The sequence below is a fragment of the Rhinatrema bivittatum genome, chromosome 3 (assembly GCF_901001135.1).
Source record: "Rhinatrema bivittatum chromosome 3, aRhiBiv1.1, whole genome shotgun sequence".
In the NCBI taxonomy this organism is placed as follows: Eukaryota; Metazoa; Chordata; class Amphibia; order Gymnophiona; family Rhinatrematidae; genus Rhinatrema; species Rhinatrema bivittatum.
The window spans coordinates 553,018,588-553,027,862 of record NC_042617.1 but is presented as its reverse complement, the minus strand read 5'-3'; positions in this window follow the sequence as shown (position 1 = coordinate 553,027,862).

Genomic DNA, 9,275 nt, shown 5'->3' with positions numbered 1-9,275 from the left:
GGGTCGCACAGGCGCGCATTCATTCACTGCCGGTGGGGGCTGCCGGAGGCCGCTTTCGTCGCCGGCTCCCTCCGCCTGGATGAATGCGCGCCTTTGCGACCCGGCCCGCAGCCTAGATCGAACACGTGCCCACCCGCCCCCCGGATCCCGCCGCCGCCGCCCGCCTGGATGAACAGGCGCCCACCCGCCCGTGGCCTTGATCGAACACGCGCCCGCCGGCTCCCGCCGCCGCTCGCCTGAAACCAACGCGCGCCCACCCGCCCTCCGGCTCCCGCCGCCGCCGCCTGGATGAACAGGCGCCCACCCGCCCGAGGCCTCGATCGAACACGCGCCCACGCGCCCACCCGCCCGCCGGCTCCCGCCGCCGCCGCCTGGATGAACAGGCGCCCACCCACCCGCGGCCTCGATCGAACACGCGCCCACCCGCCCGCCGGCTCCTGCCGCCCGCCAGCCGCCTGAAACCAACGCGCACCCACCCGCCCCCCTGGCTCCCGCGGCCGCCTGGATGACCGTACGCCTGGGGGATTCGGAAAGTGTCTGGTATTTACATTTTTTTGTTTTTTACACTTCCTGGTGCCTGTCATTTCAATTGTCATTTGAAATGACAGGTACCAGCACACCCAGGTTACTGTATAGGCGCTGTATTAAGCGCCTATACAGTAAAATGGGTTGCGCGGGCCTAACCCTTCCCTAACACTTCGCAGACGCGGCATGCATTTGCATGCAATTAGAAGAGAGTATCGAGTGCTAGGTGAAGAGAACTGTGCGTGCGGGGAACAAGGGTGCGCCTGGCAATGCCGCACTGTTTCTACCGCGGCCTTAGAGTATCGACCTGTAAGGAGATAATATCAGCGCCCGTCACAGTATCGGAGGGGAATAGCTAATTCCTTCATTATACAGCTAATTCATTCATTTACATATCGTATACATGCTGCGTGCGGAAAGGGTTATGCGTCTGTTTTAAGAAGCGCTAAGGACGCGTGAAACTGGAGACCGTATCGCTGGATCGCCTTACGCGTCCGAATTGTGCGCTCCCAGCACGTTACAGATGGGAAATCTTCAACCGCACGTTACAGTATCGACCTGTGTGTTGGGAGGGTTAATTTATTTAAACAGGTTGTGTTCTTCTTTCTATGTATGCTTGTTTATTTGTAGTAGTGGTCCCTCTAGTAATGTGGACTTGATCAAGTAAGATGAGTGATTCAGTATACTTTCTTTCTGTTTGTTTTTCCTGATATACTTTTTTGTATGATATGTTATATGATTTAAAAAGCTTAATAAAGAATAAATTATAAAAAGAAATGAAATCAGCTGGCTGTAGTGAATGACTGGCTTTGTGAATCCAATCCACTTCCAGCACTACAATGCAAAATGAACTGATTGAAATATTAATGTAACATTAACTCACTGAGGTTAGTAGGCCACAGTGCCCACCAGCACTGCACACTTGCACAGAAACAAAAACGGCAATACTGCTTGGTTGTACAGTGGCTGCACTTGCAATTGTTGTATGTATTGTATAATGTATATTAATAAATTTATTGATACTGAAGTCAGTGGGCCATTGGAAGGAAGCCAAGCCACAGAGACACACAGTGACTGACAAATAATCTCACACTAAGACCAAAGCAGTCAGTGACCCTTTAGACAGATTTTAAAGCAGCAGTGCTACTACTAACAGGTCGATACAGTACAGTTCGCTCCAACAGAAGCAAACAACTAGAGCAAATATTATTATATCAGCTATTAGATTCCTATCGAGTCAAATAAGGTGGGGTAAAAAACGACTGAATCAAAAAACTTGTACTAGTAACCACCATGCACCTCCTACAAAAATGCAGCAGGACTGGGGAAATCAAAGTATGCAAATATGCATATCCCAAAATGCCAGAGCCCCCTTTCCTAAAATAATCAAGGATTAGCAAATTCAAAATATGCACAATGCATTATCTATTTTGCTTATGCTGCTGCTGACCTCTTGACCTTGATGCTACAATATAAACTTGTTTATCCTTGTTACCAGGCACTGTGGGACCAATGCAAAAAAAAGCGCAGAAAGCGAGCGCTGAATAGTCAGCGCCCGCTTTCTTAAAACGCGCATGGTTCCCACAAGGGGGGCACCAAGCTATACTATAATTAGGGGGTCGCGTTAGCTAACGTGACCCCATGATTAACGGCGGTCTGCCGGTTATGAACACTGATGCCAATAAATTCGGCATCGGCTTTCATAACTGCAGTCCGCCAGTTATGAAAACTGACGCCAAGTTTATCGGTGTTGGTTTTCATACCGCAGCCGGCCAGTTATGAAAACCGATGCCGAGCATATCGGCTTCGTTCTTCTTAATGCAGCCGGCTGATTTTTTTTTCCTTTAAACTTTTAAAAGAAGTACAGTTAAGCAGTTTTTTTCTGCTTTTCTGTACTTCTTTCCAATGCGCTCAGCTATTAACGCCTGCTCCAGGCAAGCATTAATAGCTGAGCGATAAATGTGTGTCCGAGATGCACATTTTTTTTTTGCATTCGGAGTGAATGAGTAATAGCCTCATTCGCGTGCATTTGCATGTAATGAGCGCTATCCCATTCACTCCATGTCGGACCACGTTAAATAGGCGCTAATCCCCTAATTGCATTAGGGGGTGGATTAGCACCTATTTAACCCGCGTCCGACTGCGGGTTATACAGTGTGCTCGGCTGAGCACACTGTATTGCATCCACTCCTGTGGTAGGTGGCATACCATTCCTCCCCACCCACCCCCCAATCTCCACCTTGCAACCTTGGCAGCAAAATCACTTAACTAAAGAGATAGCCAATGGGAATGCAGAACCATACTTCTAACTAATGAACTGCCCCCCCAAATGACACTTTTTAACCTAAATTGTAACATTTACTGTTTCTGCATAGTAACTCCCATTGCCGCGCAATAATTCTAGTTGCCGCACAATAACTCTAGTTACCGTGCAGTAAGCCCTGTTACTGTGCAGTATCATGGAATAACAATTTTGTTTACATTTTGGCAATTTAATTTTTGTTTCGCTGGCCCCTCAAAATGAGACTATATAGACAATTTCATTGTAGTTGTCTATTTCATTTCAAATGATTGCATAAACCAAGAAATAGGACAACCTTATTCCTAAAGAAATCTCTCAAGATTGTCTCATTATCAGATTGAAAGTATATGCGAAAAGCATAGCTGGTGTAACCTCATCCTCTATTGAGGTTCCTAAAAAAATTCATAAGATCGAAACTATCAACAGACAAATTAAATTCTTCCCCTGCCACCTGCCCTAACTCTTCACTCCTCCCTCACCTAATCTAGGGTTAATGTCAGATAGAGAAATTTTGTTCATGAAGATTAAAAGGGACAACCATTCAGAATACACTGAAGATTTCTGTGTATCATTAATGGGCATTGCTTTGTATTTTAAGAGGATTGCATGGATATTCTGGTAGGCCTGGAATACAGATTTTAATTAGCGTATTCTGTGTAATTGACAGTAGGCTTACTGCTATATATTTTCCTCTGCTTTTTTATGTATTATTCTTATTGTTATATTACTGTTGTAACATTTCATGACTATTCACAGGAAAGCATGGAAGAAGAAATAAATTATTAATATTATTGCTATTAATATTTATTAAAATAAATATTTATTTTAAAAAAGGAGACAATGCTTTAACAGTGGGCATAATTTCATTACAAAATGTTAACATCTCACTGAGAAAAAGTTTTAACGTCATCAAAGGAGTTATGTTGTTTGAAACTTCTTGCAATTATTGCTTCTTTAACATAATTAGGATTGAAGTTCTAAATTTTGATAGCACAGTTTAAATTTTAAAAGAAACTTTCTAAAAATTTTCACTCTAGCCTTTCTCCCTTACCTGGACAGAAATCATTCACTGTGTGAAATTAACACAGTAGAAATGTGGAGTGTTATATAGCCTCACTAAAAGAAAGGATATTTGTCCACAGGATATTAAATTGAAGAGAACAAAATGTGTTTGTAATTCTTGAATAACACTGAAACAGAGAGGGGAAACCTGATAATACCTCACCTAGATTAGTGACAGTTTACTCTGAAAACTTGCAGGAAGACACCATAATTTTTGTCATAGAAGCACTAGGAGTATTTGGATATATTAGACAAAATCTCGAGATGATGATTGAGCTCTTTTCCATCTCACTCTTACTGAGCAACTCCTGGTTGGGAAATGCAGCCCCAAATTTTCGGTTTAGTTTGTTTTTATATTTTGGGATTATCTTTTCATTTTTATCTGTTTTGTTTAATTTTTTCTATTCATTTCATTTGACGAACTGAAATAAATATTATACAAGAAATCAAAACAAAACTGCTAAAACAAAGCTATAAAAAGGGCCTCTGATGGCCCTGGCTGGCCTTCTTGGGCTAAAATATTGCCCTGAATTGGGGTCCAGCATTGAGATTTAGGTCCAGCGCCAAGTCTAGACTTGGCACTGAGACCTGGGCCCTAAGCTGAGGTGTAGACCTAGCACTGAGGCCTTTCCCAGAATTAAAACCTAGCCCTGGTTCCTGCCCTGAGTGGGATAGGGCTGGGTCCTTGATTAGTGCTAGGGCTTGGGAGCTCCCATTCTAGCCCCTTCTTACCCCTTTTCCAGATCCATCTTTGAATTGGGCAGGAGTGATTCCAAGTCACTCCTGCCCAGGTTCCCCTTGGGGCTAGGCCTCAGTTCTGAGCCAGCTATAGCCTGGGGCTAGGCCTCAATGCTGGACCCAGCTCAGGGCTAGGTCTTGATGCTGTGATTAGGCCTCAGCACTAGGCCTGGCCCAAGGCTAGAAAGGCTGTATTGCTGGGCCCAGCCTGGGGTTAGGTCTTGGCAGCAGGCCCAGCCTAGATGTAGGACATGGCACCAGGGCTAGAATGCAGCATTGGGCCTGGTCTGGGGCTAGGCCACTGGAGGCCTGGAGTTTTATGCCTCGAATATGAAAATACCCAAAAATGTTCTGGTATTTTCATTTGAGACTTTTTTTGATTTATTCTATTTGAAACAAATCAAAAATAGTTTCATGTGTTGCAAGTTTTACATTTGTTAAGAATCAATGTACATTCCTAACTCTTGGAGGCACTTCTTCTCCTCTCTCCCAACTGGAGGCAACTCAATATCTCTCTACCCACAACTGGCATACCATAAATTTAAAAATATTCAGGTGTGCATAAAACTCTGATCTTGAACTGGATTTCAATTTGGGTTTTATTAAGTGGTCACAGGTACCATAGACTACTAAAACTCTACAACTGTGGAATATGCATTGCAAATACATGGTAAGATGGAAAAATGGTTAAAATACATATAACAATCCAATTTTTTTCAAACACATCTGAAACTAGATTCAAACTCACTTTGAATATGATGCCTTGAATGCTGGTGTTGTCACTAACTGAGAATCTCCAGTCACCCTACAGTTTGTCAGCTACAAGAAGTAATCCAAGAGGATCAAGCAGCCCGAGACTCTTCTGCTACAGTACTGGAGAGGCCCAATCTCAGGACCTCATTATCAGGCCAATGCAATACTGTGCGCTCAGGCTAGTGGACAGGTTAACTCTTGGTTGGACGCATGTTTTGGATGCACATCCATAACCCCTTAAGCAATAAGGGGATTAGTGTGCCCAAAACACGCGTCCAACCAGTATGTAGCTAATAGTGTTCATCACATATAAATGCCATGTTGATTAGGTTATTAGCTATTCCCCCTTATTCCCAATGGGGTAGATTTTATAAACTTATGCGCGTACTATAGTTCGTGCACCAGGCGTGAACAAACGTACGTCGGATTTTAAAACATACGCACATAGCCGCGCGTATCTTATAAAATCTGGGGTCGGTGCGTGCAAGGGGGTACACATTTGTGCAACCCGTGAGCGTGAGCCCGGCGCGCGCTGCCTGTTCCCTCCAAGGCCGCTCCGAAATCGGAGCAGCCTCGGAGTGAACTTTCCTTCCGCCTCCCCTCAACTTCCCCTCCCTTCCCCTACCTAACCCACCCCCCGGCCCTTTCTAAACCCCCCCACCTTTGTCGGCAGATTTACGCCTGCCAGAGGCAGGCGTAAATCTGCGAGCACCAGCAAGCTGCTGGCGCGCCATCACCCGACCCAGGGGCTTGTCCTGAGGCCTCGACCATGCCCCCAGGCCGGCATCACGCCGCCGACACGCCTCCTACCCCGCCCCGAAATTCACGCCGCCCACCCGACACGCCCCCTTTGCAAAGCCCCGGGACTTACGCGCGTCCCGGGGCTTGCGCGCGCTGCCAAGCCTATGCAAGGGGCTTTTTTAAGGGCTACGCGCATAACTTATGAGCGTAACCCTTTTAAAATCCAGCCCAATGCGCACATTTTTACTTTCAAAAATTAACACCAACCCCGGAGCTGGCGTTAAGTCTTGAGGATCCCCAAAAGTTAACAGAAAAGCAGAAAATACTGCTTTTCTGTAGTTCCTGCAACTTAATCTCATGGCGATATTAAGTTGGAGGAACTGAAAAAAGGAGTAACAAAAAAAATAATATAAAAAAATGTCTTGCAGGCGGTCAGGTTAGGAAAACAGATGCTCAATTAACGAATGTCCATTTTCCTAACCCGTGGCTGTGCACAGGTTAGGAAAACGAACACTTGTAAAATTGAGCATCTGTTTTTCTAACCTGCACACAGCCACTTCTGGGTGCCTGATGCCGAAGAATTACCGTACTAGGGATGCACAATTTTCCCAGCACCTCTTTTTAAATAGAGCAGTTCATTTGCCTACTGCATCGTTCGCCCAGGAGAGGAGGATGGGCGTGTATTAGAAAAGCTGGCGCTCAATCATGAGTGCCTGTTTTTTTGCACACCAATATTGCATCAGCCTGTATGTGGTTGACAGTCCACTTCCACCACCTTCTCCAGGAGTTTTTTTATTTGCTAAATTTAAATGCCATCTTTCCAAGCAGACTTTCTCAAAGATGAGGAAAGCAGTAATAAAACAGAATATTAATACATTAAAAATAAATATTAAAATGACCTAAAAGCTAGAAACTGTGTTAATATAAAGCAAAAAGCACGATAAAAATATAACACCAAAGTATTAAAGCCAGGTATCAGGAGAAATTTGAAACCAAAAACAAGAACAATAATAATGCTATGAATATGTTAAGCATAATAAAATATCTGAATTATGCTGTGACATATTTCTTTTGTGTTTGGCTTTCTATTAGGGTCATTTATCAAAATCAGGTGTGGCCTTATCGCATGCGTTAGGGCCTTATCACGTGCGATAACGCCCTGCCGCATGCAATAATGACCGCATCGCAGCGATATTATTTAAATGAGGGGAAGGGGAGGAGTGTTGGCAGGGTTTAGGAATAGTAATGGCCTGGCAGCATTGCTGGCGATGATGTTTTCCACATTATCGCCAGCAGCACCACGGGACATAACTATACATTTTCCCGTGGAGCTATGGGTGCAAAAGGGTACATCCCTCCTGCAACCGCGGTGGCTAAAAAATGCTCTGCTGAAATGTGGCCGGCTGCATAATTTTGCCCTGTCCTTTTTTTTTTAGTGCAGCTCTTCATTCTGCAATAAACATAGCAGAATGTTGAATCTAGCTCTATGCTTGCAATAGGGTTCATTCTTCTAAAATATCACAGCACACTCACAATGAAAGCTGCAAAGAAAAATGCCTCTTACATAAGAAACCTGTTCCTATTGATCAGTTTTGTAAGCCCAGGGCTTTTTCCTGGAAAACCAAGTGATATCATTTTTCAGTTCACACAGTTTCAGTAAGTAGGGCTGATGCTTCCATTAGGCAAACTCCTTGGGAGTGGCAAAATAACCAGCACAAGTCCCCGGCTGTCAGTGGACTCCATTCTACTGGCAACTGAAGAGAAGGGGAGAACCCCAGTGAGATTGCTGATAGACCCCATCTCAATGGCCAAAGAAAAGAAGGGAGAGCCATAATGGAGTCACCTGTGGAGCCTATCCTGTTGGTGGTCAAAGAAACTAGGGAAGAAGCCCAGAGAGGCCCAGCAAGGTCAATGGCAGAGTCTTTCCCACCAGCAGCCAAAACAAGAGAGGAGAGGTCCAGAGTGTCTGTGAATGAAAAAGAGAAAACGTTGGTGAGAGAGAGCATGTTTGTGTGACTATGTATGTGAGTGCACAAAAGAGAGGAAGTGTGTGTGAGTACATGTGTGTGTGTGTGTATGTGTAAGCAAGAGGAAACATGTGTCAGTGAAAGAGGTAGTGTAAGTGTGAGCATGTGTGAGAGAGGGATCATGTGCAAGAGAGAGTGTGTATGAGAGTATGAAAGTGTATGCGAAGGAGTGTGTGAATGAGCATCTGTGCGAGAGAATAAACAAATGTGTGTTAGATGTGTATAATTTAAATTATTTTTAATCAGTTTGTATTTATTGGACACTCCATTCACTAGCAGTTTTGAAATATATATTCTTTTTATTAGTATACTTTAACTATTATGATTGATGTTTTATATTTCTTCATTTTATTGTTTGATGTTTTATGAGAAATGGTGATGCTTCTGTTTTTCCACAGAGTCTTTTCTGGTGTTTTCCAGTTCAATTTTTTCCTAAACATTTCTATATATAATTTATAGTCTCTTTATTCCTTATTTGGTGAGGTTCTTTCTGTTAGGGATGTTCATTTGTTTAATAAAAATGTGCTAAATGGGATGAATGAGTCCATTATCAGTTTATCCCAATTGGAACAAACCAAAAATGTCCTCTCAAGAAAAGACCCTCATATTTTTGAGCATTTTCTAGGGATGTACATTTATTTGAAACAACAGACAATGACTATGTTATTTCATGATGTTTTCAGAAGGAAACGATAGAAAACGACACCAAATTTTGCGATTTTCCTTCAATTGCTTTCAGTGTGCATTATTTCTATAACATTAAAAAAAAATTTGAAAAAATCTGAACACAGAAATTTGTACCGAAACAAAGCAAAATAACGTGATACACATGTTTTTGGCCTGATATGGCTAGCATTAAAAATGATAGGAAAAAAGGGGCATGAGGTAGTCGTTGATGGCATCTAAGAGCTTAACCTGTTACAAAAGTGGACCCTTGGGCCGGTCAGAACAGGGGATGGAGCGCTGTGGAGGGCCACAGCAAGCATCCCAACCGGGAGGCGGCTCGACGGACTTGGGGAAGGCTTGGGCACTGGAACAAGGTGGAGTCCTATGCAGCCAAGGACTCAGCAGCAGGAAGGAGGACGGACAACGTTGGGCCCTGCAGACTGAAGAGTCTTCACCCTGGA